Source organism: Vespa mandarinia, chromosome 10, assembly GCF_050613455.1.
Source record: "Vespa mandarinia isolate Hongniang chromosome 10, ASM5061345v1, whole genome shotgun sequence".
In the NCBI taxonomy this organism is placed as follows: domain Eukaryota; kingdom Metazoa; phylum Arthropoda; class Insecta; order Hymenoptera; family Vespidae; genus Vespa; species Vespa mandarinia.
Genome location: NC_140819.1, coordinates 2,722,501 through 2,735,000, shown reverse-complemented (window position 1 = coordinate 2,735,000; position 12,500 = coordinate 2,722,501). Strand labels below are relative to the sequence as shown.

The 12,500-nt window shown below is 32.2% G+C and overlaps 1 protein-coding gene and 1 long non-coding RNA gene across 7 annotated transcripts in view; one reads left to right on the top strand and one right to left on the bottom strand.

The window, feature by feature from the left end:
• LOC146872699 (uncharacterized) overlaps positions 1–1,741 on the top strand; it is a 5,109-nt gene extending 3,368 nt beyond the window's left edge. Inside the window, exons 2-3 of the long non-coding RNA XR_014982636.1 lie at positions 1,446–1,537; positions 1,640–1,741. This is a non-coding gene — a long non-coding RNA (uncharacterized LOC146872699). The remainder of the gene's footprint in view (positions 1–1,445; positions 1,538–1,639) is intronic.
• 14-3-3zeta (tyrosine 3-monooxygenase/tryptophan 5-monooxygenase activation protein zeta) overlaps positions 1–12,500 on the bottom strand; it is a 50,520-nt gene that overhangs the window by 16,393 nt on the left and 21,627 nt on the right. The window contains exon 1 of one of the 6 annotated variants that reach the window (XM_035873391.2): positions 9,552–9,718. The exons of 2 other annotated variants lie outside the window; for them this stretch is intronic. The gene's annotated coding sequence lies outside the window, so the exon portion shown is untranslated. Of the gene's footprint in view, positions 1–8,048; positions 8,074–9,167; positions 9,530–9,551; positions 9,719–12,500 lie in introns of those variants that run through there. 3 more of the 6 variants (XM_035873390.2, XM_035873394.2, XM_035873396.2) reach the window with 3 other exon arrangements.

Below are 12,500 nucleotides of genomic sequence, written 5' to 3'. Positions count from 1 at the left end.
TCTTTACAACTCAGGTATCGATACATAACAAAAGAAAAAAAAGGAGAAACGGTTCCCCATCGAGGTACCCAGATAACGAATCTTTTTTCCAATAATTTTTGAAAAGTTTCAAATTCTGGAGCCGTATGTCCAAAGGTTTTAAAAATCGATTACTTTTTCTTACATTTTCTCACGTAATTTATCAAAGGATCTCTCATTTCTAATATAACCCCCCAAAAAAGTTCACACACTGAGAGACATTAATTAATTAATTAACGTAAAAAAACAAAAGTATAGTCATCGAAGTGTATTCGGTTCGCTGATCTTAATTTTTTCTCTTTTCTCTCTCTCTAAAAAAAAAAAATTCTTGTTTCGATACGTAATCTTAAATACGATATTAAATATGAATAAATGTAGTAACACCGGTCATCGAAGATGCACGTAATCGACCCAAAATCTTCGATCTTCATCTTTTTTCTCTTTTTTTTCCACGCTTAAATGATCCTGGTCATGAGGGTAAAAAAAATGAGATTACCAAAATGAACAAAGAAACTAGATAGAAAAAGAAAGTGAGAGAAAGAGAGAGAAAGAGAGAGAGAGAGAAAATTCCAAAAATTTCCTCCGCTCAACGCGTAGAATCCAATTTAGGCACGATCTATCTATATATTATAAAGATCCGACTTTCTTTTTTTTAACTAAGTGTCACGATATATAAAAATAAATTTTTGCTGAAAAAAATCTCCAAGAAGGCTAATTGATTTTTTTGTTTAAATCATCTATAAACTTTTGGTCTACCGAGTATATAGTTTTCGACAATAATAAATGAATATGTATATATCTCGATGTTATTACAGAAAAGACGCTATCCTTCTTATATGAAGTTCATACAGATATTTATAACACTACAGTGAAAGAAAAAGAAGAGCGAAAGAGAGATTAAATCAAATCATAGATTATACACTGTGGATAAGACGACATCAAGATTGTAATGTCGGGACTTAATATCTTCGAGTTTCGCGATCAAATCGCTTTACCTAAGAACTCGATCTGTCCAGTAGTAGTAGTAGTAGAATAGTAGTAGTAATAATAGAATAGTAGTAATAGTAACAGTAATAACACTTGACACAATCTTACGTTTATCAGATTAATTATTTCCATGTTAATAATTAAATGCTTGTTAACTATCATTAATGGAAGAAGAGATAGTGCATCAATAAAATAAAAAAAAAACAGACTACAGAAGTCAAAATTTAATATCACACATGCGTAAAATAAAAAAAAATAAAAAATAAAAAAACAATTTTCCAAAGATAACGAAGGTTAAATACTATTTTTTTGATACACTATCTTCTATTCGTCACGCTTGAAGAGATCTCTTCTTTTTCTTTTTTCTTTCTTTCTTTTTTTTTCCCCTATACACTAATATCCTTGGACTCTTCTTTCTTAAACCCTACTTATATGCGTAGGCATACTTGGTCTCGCACAAACACATAGTGCTAAGATTTTAACCTCGTACAGTTTCCAAGACGATAAATCATGCTTTAATCTCAACGATTCGGTATGTACCACGAATTATACTCACGCATATACATGTATTTGTATAGGGTGTCTCTAAAATTCTCATGTAATTTTTAAAAATCAATTAATATTTTTTTTTCAGATTGTAAAAATGCAAAACTAAAATGTGATAACACAAAAAACTACAGGCCAAAAATCTCGAAAAAAAATGTAATCGATTTTTTAAAATCATCTGGGAATTTTTTACCCACCTTGTAGATGTGTATATATATATATATATATATATATATATATGTTGTTCGATCGATAATTCTCGTTAATTTTACTCGAAAAAAAAAAAATAAATAAATAAAAAAGAAACATGAGATAATAAATAAAAAGATAACCTTTAAGTATTTCGATCAAATTCAAAAACTTTATTATCACTAACCTATCGAATTTTAAGAACGGTAAGATCATGTTGGTCGATAAAATGAATTTTAGTAAATTTCTTCGAAAAACAAAAAAAGCTCGATTTCTTTCAAAAAAATTTACTTTTCCATTTACTTACAAGACAGATAAAAAGTTAACGTGATAGATAGCTAATCATCTCAAATGAATCACGGGATTACTACTATAGTACTACTATGAAATATACATAGGAGTTAGTCACGAGTATGTATTCCGATGTGTTTGTACGCACGCACGCACGCACGAACGCACACGACACGTTCATTCCACGTGTTTGATTTGCAATCGCGTGACAATGACACGCCCAAAAAGCAAGCGAGAGAGAGAGAGAAAGGGAGAGAGAGAGAGAAAGGGAGAAAGAGGGAGAGAGAGAACCGGTCGATTCGATACGCATGAACGAAAAGCAATGTCTTCGTTGAACGGCTGCGTAATTGATCCTTGGTATATGCTAACGATAAATGCAACGATGATGATTCATCGCTTTGAAATGAGTTGAACAATAATTAAACGAAAAAAGAAAAGCAATAAAAAAACAAGAAAAAATAAAAAGAACTGAACGCATGCGTAAGGCGCCATTTTTTTTAAATGGCCGTCCTCTCTCGGCTAGCTTCGAATAACGTTCGAATTGAAATGATGACTCCAACTATACTTAAACAGAAATAGGGGGAGGAAAAAAAGAAAGAAAAAATACAAATAAAAAAGAAACAAAAAAAAATTAATGAACGGAACGTACTCATGTAGGAAGCCATTTTTAAAAATGGCCATCCCCTCTGAGAAAGCTTCAAATGCCGTTGTGTTCAAAGCTGATACATATATCCTCGACGATGTAATTTCCTTTTCCGCTCGATAATCATAGTTTTCCCGATAAATTCATTGTCGCTACAAAGAGCGTGAGAAAAACGAACGTTAGTTCAAAAAAAAAGAAAAGAAAAAGAAAAAAAAAGAAAAAAAGAAAAAAAAAGGAAAAAAAGGGAAAAAAGGAGAAAAAAAAGAATTAAAATAAAATCAAAAGCAAGCGTCATCGGTTATTCACAGATTGCACACATGTGAGAGAGGTTATAGACGCACATTTCGAGCTTGACCTGACGGTCAATAAATCGTTTGAAAATTGCTAAAGGATAGAAGGACGAAAGGAAGGGAAGGAGAGAGAAAGAGAGAGAGAGAGAATGTTCAATTACCTGGAATTCAAGGAATCGATCGTGAACAAGCATGTACACACGCGCGCGCGCGTACTCACATACGCATGCACACGCATGCACACATTTAATAGAGAGGAAGAAGCGTCAAGTGTCCTCTGTGTGATGAATCACACGGTTATTGCAAAGAGTCTATGGACGCGCTCTCTTTCTCTCCCTCTCTTTTTCTTACATATAGGTATGGCGTATTAGCGATATAAGAAAGAAAGAAAGAGAGTTGTATATAAAGTGCCCACACAGTTTTCTCAATGAACCAAATAATTGTACTCAAGGATGAAAAGTATAGAAGTACGCCGGATATTGTGTCACCTGCGACCTGGTAAAGAATGCAAGACCTATCGGACACGCACTGAGAGACATCATCCAATACATATAAATGAATCGTTTAATCTAGACATTCTCGAGTAAGTTGATTATTGTTAGCCTCGACCTTGTCCGAATAAAAAAGAAAGATTAAAAAAAAAAATAAATAAATAAATAAATAAAAAAGAAAAAAGAAAATTTAATTAATTTCTCGCATTGTCCTAGTTAATTATGTATAATTTATACAATTTTCGTCATATCGTCAATGATTTTAAAATCACTTGGCGTAAATAAAAATCTGATTGACCTGGAAAAGTTAATAGGAAATTTTTGATGAGTGATAAAAAGAGAAAAAAAAATGTACACAAAAAAACTATATATATATACATAATATAATATAATACTATTTCAACAAGGCGCATTTCAAATTGATCAAAGAAATTATATCGATAGCAAAAATCTATAAATAATAAAAAAAAAGGAAAGAGAAAAAAGGGTGACAAAAAAGACAATTTTATTTTCGAAGATCGGTGCGTAGTAGACATTAATTTCAATTTTGAGATATATCGAAAAATCTCCTCGATTTCTTCCTCGTAATTTCTATCTAATATTATTGCAATATATGACGACGGGCGAGGACGATGTCAACTAGGAACACAAGTGAGCGTGCAATTCTCTTTCTCTTTGATACGGTGAAGAGAACAGACAAACAAAAGAATCCGAGGTAGCTGCAAGCAGATGAAAGGGACACGGTGTCCAATTTCATTTGCTCGCTTCCGTTTCGTTTGATATTTGTTGTTTTCGAGATAAGAGAAAAATAGGTAAAAATAGTACTTAAAATGGTAGCTGGTAGAGAGGATATTTCACCGAAAAAAAAAAAGATGACAAAAAAGAAAAAAGAAAAAAGAAAAAAGAAAAAAGAAAAAAAAATTACTCATGATACATTATTTACATAGAATTTTCACACATAGATCACATTGTGTCTATGCTTACGCACTCGAATAAATATTTGACGAATCTATTTTATATATATATATATATATATATATATATATATATATATATATAATATATAGACGCACGCACACACACACATTACGTTTCCGGTTGTCTATTTTACCATTATATGATGGTAGAGACGTAACGTTGGAGAAAAGAGCGGAACATGACATACGTAGTGCGGCCACGTGATATAACGTGGGCTTTTCAAGAAATGGAGATTACAAATGTTATCATATATGAATACGCAAGAGACTCGAAGGATAGAAGAGAGAGAGAGAGAAAGAGAGAGAGAGAGAGAGAGAGAGAGAGAGAGAGAGAAAGAGAGAGAGAGAGAGAGAAAAAAAGTAAGAAAGAGAGAGATGTAATTCGGTATCCTATATTTAATCCCGCGTGATCACCTGGCTTTAAAGTCACAAGTTCTCGCGCGCGCATAAGCCGGCACTGCGTCGCCGCCGTCGTCGTCGCGACGAACGCAGAAAACAGTGTTGCCGGATCTCTACATCATGAGGGGCCCCGTGGAATCCAACGACGCCGGTGAAATATTTCCGGCGTACGCTTTTAGAGCGGAGATCGCGATTGGAACTTCTCGTGCCGAATGACGCCGATGTTAGACGCACACACTTAACTAACCTATCTACCTACCTACCTATATACCTCGATGGACATTATAGACATTTCCGACACATTCAAACATTTTCAATGAGCTACAAAATATATTGTGGAAAATTTTTATATAACAAGCTACAATTATTAAAAAATTTCTCGAATCACGGCCAACCTGTGACTATAACTCTGTGATTCAGAAATTCAAAGGACTCGTTGGTGGTTATTTTTTGTCATAATTCTAAGAATCTTTATGCGCTTCGTTATGAGTAATATAATCGATGATACTTGAAACGATCTTTAACCGTTGGTTTTTCTTTGTGATCAGTGTGATATACTATCTTGTCGCGTTCGATGTAATATAAATTCAATGATTTCATAAGAGAGGGGGGAAAAAGAAAAAAGAGAAAAAGAAATCTGTGAAAAAAAATGATTATCTCACGAATTTTCATTGTTAAAGCGATGAAAAAGAAAAAAAAATGATATACAAGTTTGTTCTGCGAGAACTCGCCCAAGACGTTAACCTAGGAAACGAATAAATTTACCGTCCTCCGTCATTACGTCATGCAGCCAATATAATACGCCAAGTAAGAGACTGAAACGTTATAGTGATGATTCACAGGCTTTCAAAGAGCGTGTCTTTAACCGACTACGACGATTACGACGAATTCGAGGTGGATAGATGAATAGCATGAGAAACAAGAGCAGCAACACGGGCGCTTTTAAATACACGGGAAATAGTATAAATTTATAATAGAAGTCTTTCGTATTTCGCGAGAAAAAAATCAAACCGGCCATCTTGATTTCTTTTATTGCGGATACGCACCATCAGCCATCTTGATTTTCTTATGAAAAACGGATTATGAAAAACGATGATCACTGCAAAAGTAAGAAGTTTCTAAGTAAACTCGTGGAATTTAGTATTTTTGCAATTAGTGTATAACATCTATTGTATCGTAGAAAAAAATAAAGAGAGAGAGGGGAGAGAGATAAGTAATATTATCTCGAGTGCTTATCTTCTCTCTATCACGCTACATTTTACCGCTTTGATAAGAACATTTTCACGTTAACGAACATATATATATATATATATATATCTGCAAAGATTACAGAAGCTGTGAATGATTTTTACAAATTCAATGTATAGATATATTTACATATATAGAGTTAGCCAAAAGTTCTTAGACAATTTTAAGAAATCGATTACTCTTTTAAGGGTAAAAAAAAGAAGTAAATCCTAACCTGTAACAATATGAAGAATTTTCGAAAGAGAGTAATTGATTTTTAAAATTATTCAGATACTTTTGACTCGATAATTTCATCAATTTCTTTTAAACAATTACACGAATTATCCTAATCATTTATAAACCGAAAAGTGAAATATATCTCGTTACTACCCGTTTATTAATTGAATTAAAAATTCATTTAAATGAAATTTATTAATATTAATATTAATATATATATATAATTTTAATTAACATATATATATATATATATATATATAAAATGAATAACAATAAAAGTATGTTAATATTAAAAAGATTTCTTCTTTTTTTCTTCCAATTAAAATAGTATAATGATGTATGAAAGAATTCGATAACGTTTCAAGATGTTAAGATTTTTAATGGAATATTTGAGAAGAATACGCAAGTAGCGTACTTGTAGTAGTAGAATCTTAAAGATTTTGAAATATTTCCCAGTCCATATATACGTATAATTAACTTATGACATTCTCATTTACAAGCTTGATAAAGATATTAAAGTAGATTATTAATGCAACGATAAATGAATTAAAAAGAGAAGAAGGAAAAGGAGATGGAAGACCCCCAGAGCTTGCTGCAACATGACAAGACATGGCAAGCAAAGAGAAAGATTAAAAGAAAAGAGAAAGAGAGATTGTTCTCGATTCGTCTTCGTTCATGAATTATTATTCCATGCAAGACTTGAATGCAAATAGCTTATCGATGTTTCGATTCATACTCTTTGATTATGAGAGAGAGAGAGAGAGAAGGGAGAGAGAGAGAAAAAGAGAGAGAGAGAGAGAAGGGAGAGAGAGAGAAGGGAGAGAGAGAAAGAGAGAGAGAAATTCGAATGTCAAATTTAAAAAAAGAAATTCTATTTTCACGAACAAATAGAATTTTCGAATTTTGATAATCAGAGTTTCTCAAACGTATATTACCGCTTATCGAAAACTCGATAAAACACGATTTTCAAATCTTATGTAACACATTATAATCTTTTTTCTTTTTCTTTAATATATTGATCCGATACAATTAAAATATTATATAGAATATAAGAAAAATTTTATTTATCTGATAGATAAAAGTGAGAAAATATCGTAAGACGTGAGACGAAAAAAAGGAAAGAAAAAAGAAAGAAAATAAAAGAAAAAGGATAAGAAAAAGGCATGAGATAATCGTAGAGAAATATCTCTCGTTCAATATATCGCTAAGCTAACTCCTGACACGCACGACGGAATAAGAATTCTAATCTCGCGACGGCGTTGGCGACTCTCTAAACACACCAACATATTTCTCAGCGTTCCGTAGAAACTACCGCGCAAAAGAGACATATTTAGACGTACACTAAGTGTACGCTTCCGTACAAGGAGATAGTAAGTTTTTGAATAATTCACAGCAATCTTTCTAAAAAACAAAAAAAAAATAAAAAAATAAAAAAATCACACTCGAAAACGATTTTTCAAATTTAGTCCTAAATATTCTACACACATACATACATGCTCTCTATAATTGCAAAGAACTAGTTAATAAAATGATTTATATAATACAGCGATTAATAAATAATTGTTATATAAAAAATATTTCGCGTTGAAATTATATTAATGAAAAATTATAATGAATTTTCCTATACACGATAAACATATATATATATATATATATGAGACAAGAATAAATGCGACATAATACGAAGGTCGTTTGAAAGCGAGAAAGAGAGATAAAGAAAAATAGAAAGAAAGAAGGAAAGAGAGAGACACGCCTCGTAATCCTTTGAGGTTATGGTCGCCTTCGTCGTGCTCCACCTTCGAGCGTATAACTGCGTCGTCGTTGCTTACCGAGAAGCACCGAGCTAGACCGAAAGCACTACGGCGCTACTTTCACGAACGAACGAACAAGAGAGAAAGAGAAAGAGAAAGAGAAAGAGAAAGAGAAAGAGAGAGAGAGAGAGAGAGAGAGAGAGAGAGAGAGAGAGAGAGAGAGAGAGAGAGAAAGAGAGAGAGAGAGAGAATGGGCCAAGTACGCGCAAGCGCACACTACAAAAAGAGCCTATATATATACATATATATACATATATATACATATATATACATACACACACACCACCAAAGCTCAAAATTCTTCGCGTGTGCTTTTCGATAACGCAGCTAAAACTCTCAAAATTTGTCGAGCTTGGTTTAGAAAACATATACCATACATACATGCATATATATATATATATATATATATATATATATATATGTAATTTGTATTTAAGAAACAAGAAAGGAATATCTTGAGAGAGAGAGAGAGAGAGATAAGTTAAAATATAGCTAATAAAAGCCCAGTTAGCTAGAGCTAGGCGATCTGTGCATTAGCTGTCTGTCTCTCTCTTCTTTTGCGTCGCAGAGCGCACGATAGTGTGCCGCGGGGATCAATAGATAGTCTCGACGTTTCTTACGCTCTTCTTTCCTTTTTTCTCTTTTTTTCTCTTTTTTTCTCTTTTTTTTCTTTTTTTTCTTTTTTCCTTACGTTTCTGAGGTAAAAAAAGTACATTCAAAGAATGACCAGTAACATTCATATCGTGTCATCGTCAATGACAAAAACCACGACATGGTTATAGACGTCCGAATCGTTAAAGAACAGAAAGTGTGTGCGGAGAGAGACAGAGATGGGAGAGGGAGGGAGAGAAAGAAAAAAGAAAGAAGATAGTAAGAAAATTTCTTATTGCAATTAAATCCAGTATGACTTTGAAGATGTTATAATTCTCTAGTAAAAGATATGATTGATACCCAAAATAACAAGCGTAATGATATTATATGATAAATTATTATTACTACATAGTAAAAATAATACTTATATAAAATGTAAACGTACGTGACGTCACATTTATTACACCTACCTATGTAGTTTTTATAGTCTTTGTACAATAATACTTAAATAAATATCACGATCGGCGGTGTTAGACGACGATTTCGGTTAATTCTTCGATCGTCGGGCGAAGAAAGAACGAGACAGATAAATAGAGAGAAAGATAGATAGAGAAAGATAGAGAAAGAGAGAGAGAGAGAGAGAGAGAGAAACAGAGGGCGGGGTAACGACGAGCTCCTTCGAAATAAAAGAACTGACTAGACAACTCGCGACGGAGTTTAATAATCGCGTTGCGGTAGGGAGGCGTGTATAAAAACGAGAGAGAGAGAGAGAGAAAAAGAGATACCGCACGCGCACGAGATAAAGAGATAGAAAGAGAGAGAAATGAATAGAGAGAGAGAGTATATGTGCGCACCCGAGAAAGCTATAATATAGCCGAAGATAATATGAAGAAACACACGCCGTGGAAAAGAAGTAACTATATTATAAACGCTTCGGATTTGGTTTTTCTTTAGTCGCACTCGGTTACGATGATACCGCACATCCCTCGGTGACCACTCCCGCACAGCGACTGAGCCGGCAACGCCGCTCGTTGGTGGGGACTCGTAACGCATCGGGTACCGGGGCTCGGTTGAATTCGTTCGAGTTCGTTCATACTCGTATTTACTCGTTATAACTCGTGCGCACGAGGGACCGTGTATTGATCCGCATGGCCGACCGACCGAAGGCTGCTTGGGTGGGGCAGCGCCGTCCCGGGACGCGCGACGACACGACGCCTCGCGCCGCAACGCGCGAGGACGTCAGATCTCCTCCGCCATCTCCTCCTCCATCACCTCCTTTTCCTCCTCTTCACTCTTCCTATTCTCGTCTTCCAGAACTGGGCAATTTTTTTTTACTTCTTTTTTCCTCTTTTAATTATTATTATTATTATTATTATTATTATTATTATTATTATTATTATTATTATTATTATTATTATTATTATTCCCCAACGAGAGGCAGAACAAATAATTATTCGCAGATAACACAATATGTACGTATTTAGGGATCGATAAGTTGGATAATTACATATATAACATCGTCACGGTTGATCTATTTCTCTCACAAATAAGTCCACGTTTCATAAATATCCTTTCTTTCTTTCTCTCCCCCCTCTTACTCTCTCTTCTTTCTATATGCCTGAATAACCTTATAATTAATAAATCATACTCATAATGCGTTATAATGTTTAATACAAGTTAAAAATTTATTTTGAATAATTTACTAAATATGTAGTCAATTGTGAATCGTTCAATAAAATAATGAAAATAATATATCAAAATTTGATATATTTAAAAGAAATATTAATATCATTTATCGTTTGTTTCGTTGTAACATATTTCTCCTTTATCTTCTTTCTTTTTATTTTATTACTTGCCATCTCTCTTTTACCCTCTCCCGTCCATAGTCTCTTTCTTATGGTTAAGTTAATACTGTAATCTCCCTTTGCATTTTTATTTCAATGACATAATTCCTTCTGCTGTATCTTTTGTCTTTGTACGAGGATGGTCTTACAAAGATAGACACACGCACACTATATATATATATATATATATATATATATATATATATATATTAATATTATATATTATTATATATTATATATTATATATTATAATATATATATATATTAGGACTTTATCAAGATTTTATTTGTACAGACCATTATAATTCCCAATGTATAATGTCCTGATGATTGAATTTAATCTCGTTAATTAAAACAGTTACTATTTATTATATAGATCAGTATTCTTAAATGTTATAGTTAAATATTATATATAAATAAATAAATGGTCAGTATTTCTAATGAAATTTCAGTATTTGATATAAATGATGCAATATATATATTGATCCTTAATTATTTATACCGAGAAACTCACGTAATAAACTATAATCACTTAATTTTACAAAATACTTATCATTAATAATAATAATAATATACAACAGCAATAAAAATAAGTCATTATTATTATTAAAATAAAAAAACCTGAGCAAATAAATAGAAATTAATCGAAAACTATGTTTCACTCTGATATAGATAATAAATCCAATTTTTTTGAGAATTTTCAATTCAATCTACGTTCAATGTTTCCTCGCGATAAGAAAGATATTAGAAATGTATTTCTTTGTTTTATTTTTATGTTAATTTTGGTCAGAAGAAAAAGAACGTTAAATGCCTATCAACATGTTAACACTTTGATCCTAATCGTGAGAGATTTCTCCAAAATGCTATTTAACGGTGAACCAAATTTTCGATCGTTTATCGCGAGTATAAAGGCATAAACGAAGTTTCTACGAAAACGCATTATTGCGGAATAGAGAAAGAATGAAGAGGGATGGGTGAGGCTGGGGTTTTAGAGAGAAAGAAAAAGAAAAAGAGAATGAGAGAGACAGTCAGGCAGACAGAGATAGATAGATAGATACATAGATAGATAGATAGATAGATAGATAGATAAATAGATATATATATATATATATATATATATATATATATATATAAAGAGAGAGAGAGAGAGCGATCGTTGACCCGAGTAAGCTACTCTTGATCCTACGTGTCTTTCGAGAGGCGTAGGCGTGTATACTTATGATCGAAAAGTCAACTTCTCCTTGATGGGTCCAACATTTTAACATAAATAATATTATGGATATCATAAAAGAGAAACGCACACGTTCTCATTGTGAATAAACATACGTATAACGATTTTTATATATCACAGCCATATCACGATTTTGTAAATCACAATTGTATATATATATATACATATTTAATTTTATATATTAAATTTGTATGTATATTTGTTTATCGATAATACTAAATGAAAAAATAAAATGACAAGAGAAGTAGTATAACCACGATATTATATTATGATAGTATCATAAGCGACGATGTACAACATATCACACTTATGGTAGTCTCACCTAGTTATTTCAATTAATGATCAAATTAAACATATAGGAAATGCTCTTATACGGCGCAACAATCGATCGATAAATAAATATATAATTATTGTAATGCGATTATCTCTGTGTATTGTCTAATGATCGAACCATTAAACATATAGAAAAAGTAGATCTCAGAGTTGAATAAATTTGTTTCTCCAGCTTTTTTTCTTTTTTCTTATTTCATAGATCATGACATGAAAACATCCGATATGAAAAATGAAAAAAAGAAACAAAGAGATAAAGAAAAAAAATTGAAGTGTGGTCAACCATAACTCGAGTTTTTTTTTGTTCAATTGAAAAAAAAAAAAAAAAAAAAAAGAAAAACAAAGTATAAAGATAATATTCAATCTCTTTTTACACTATTTTCTAAAAACATATTGAA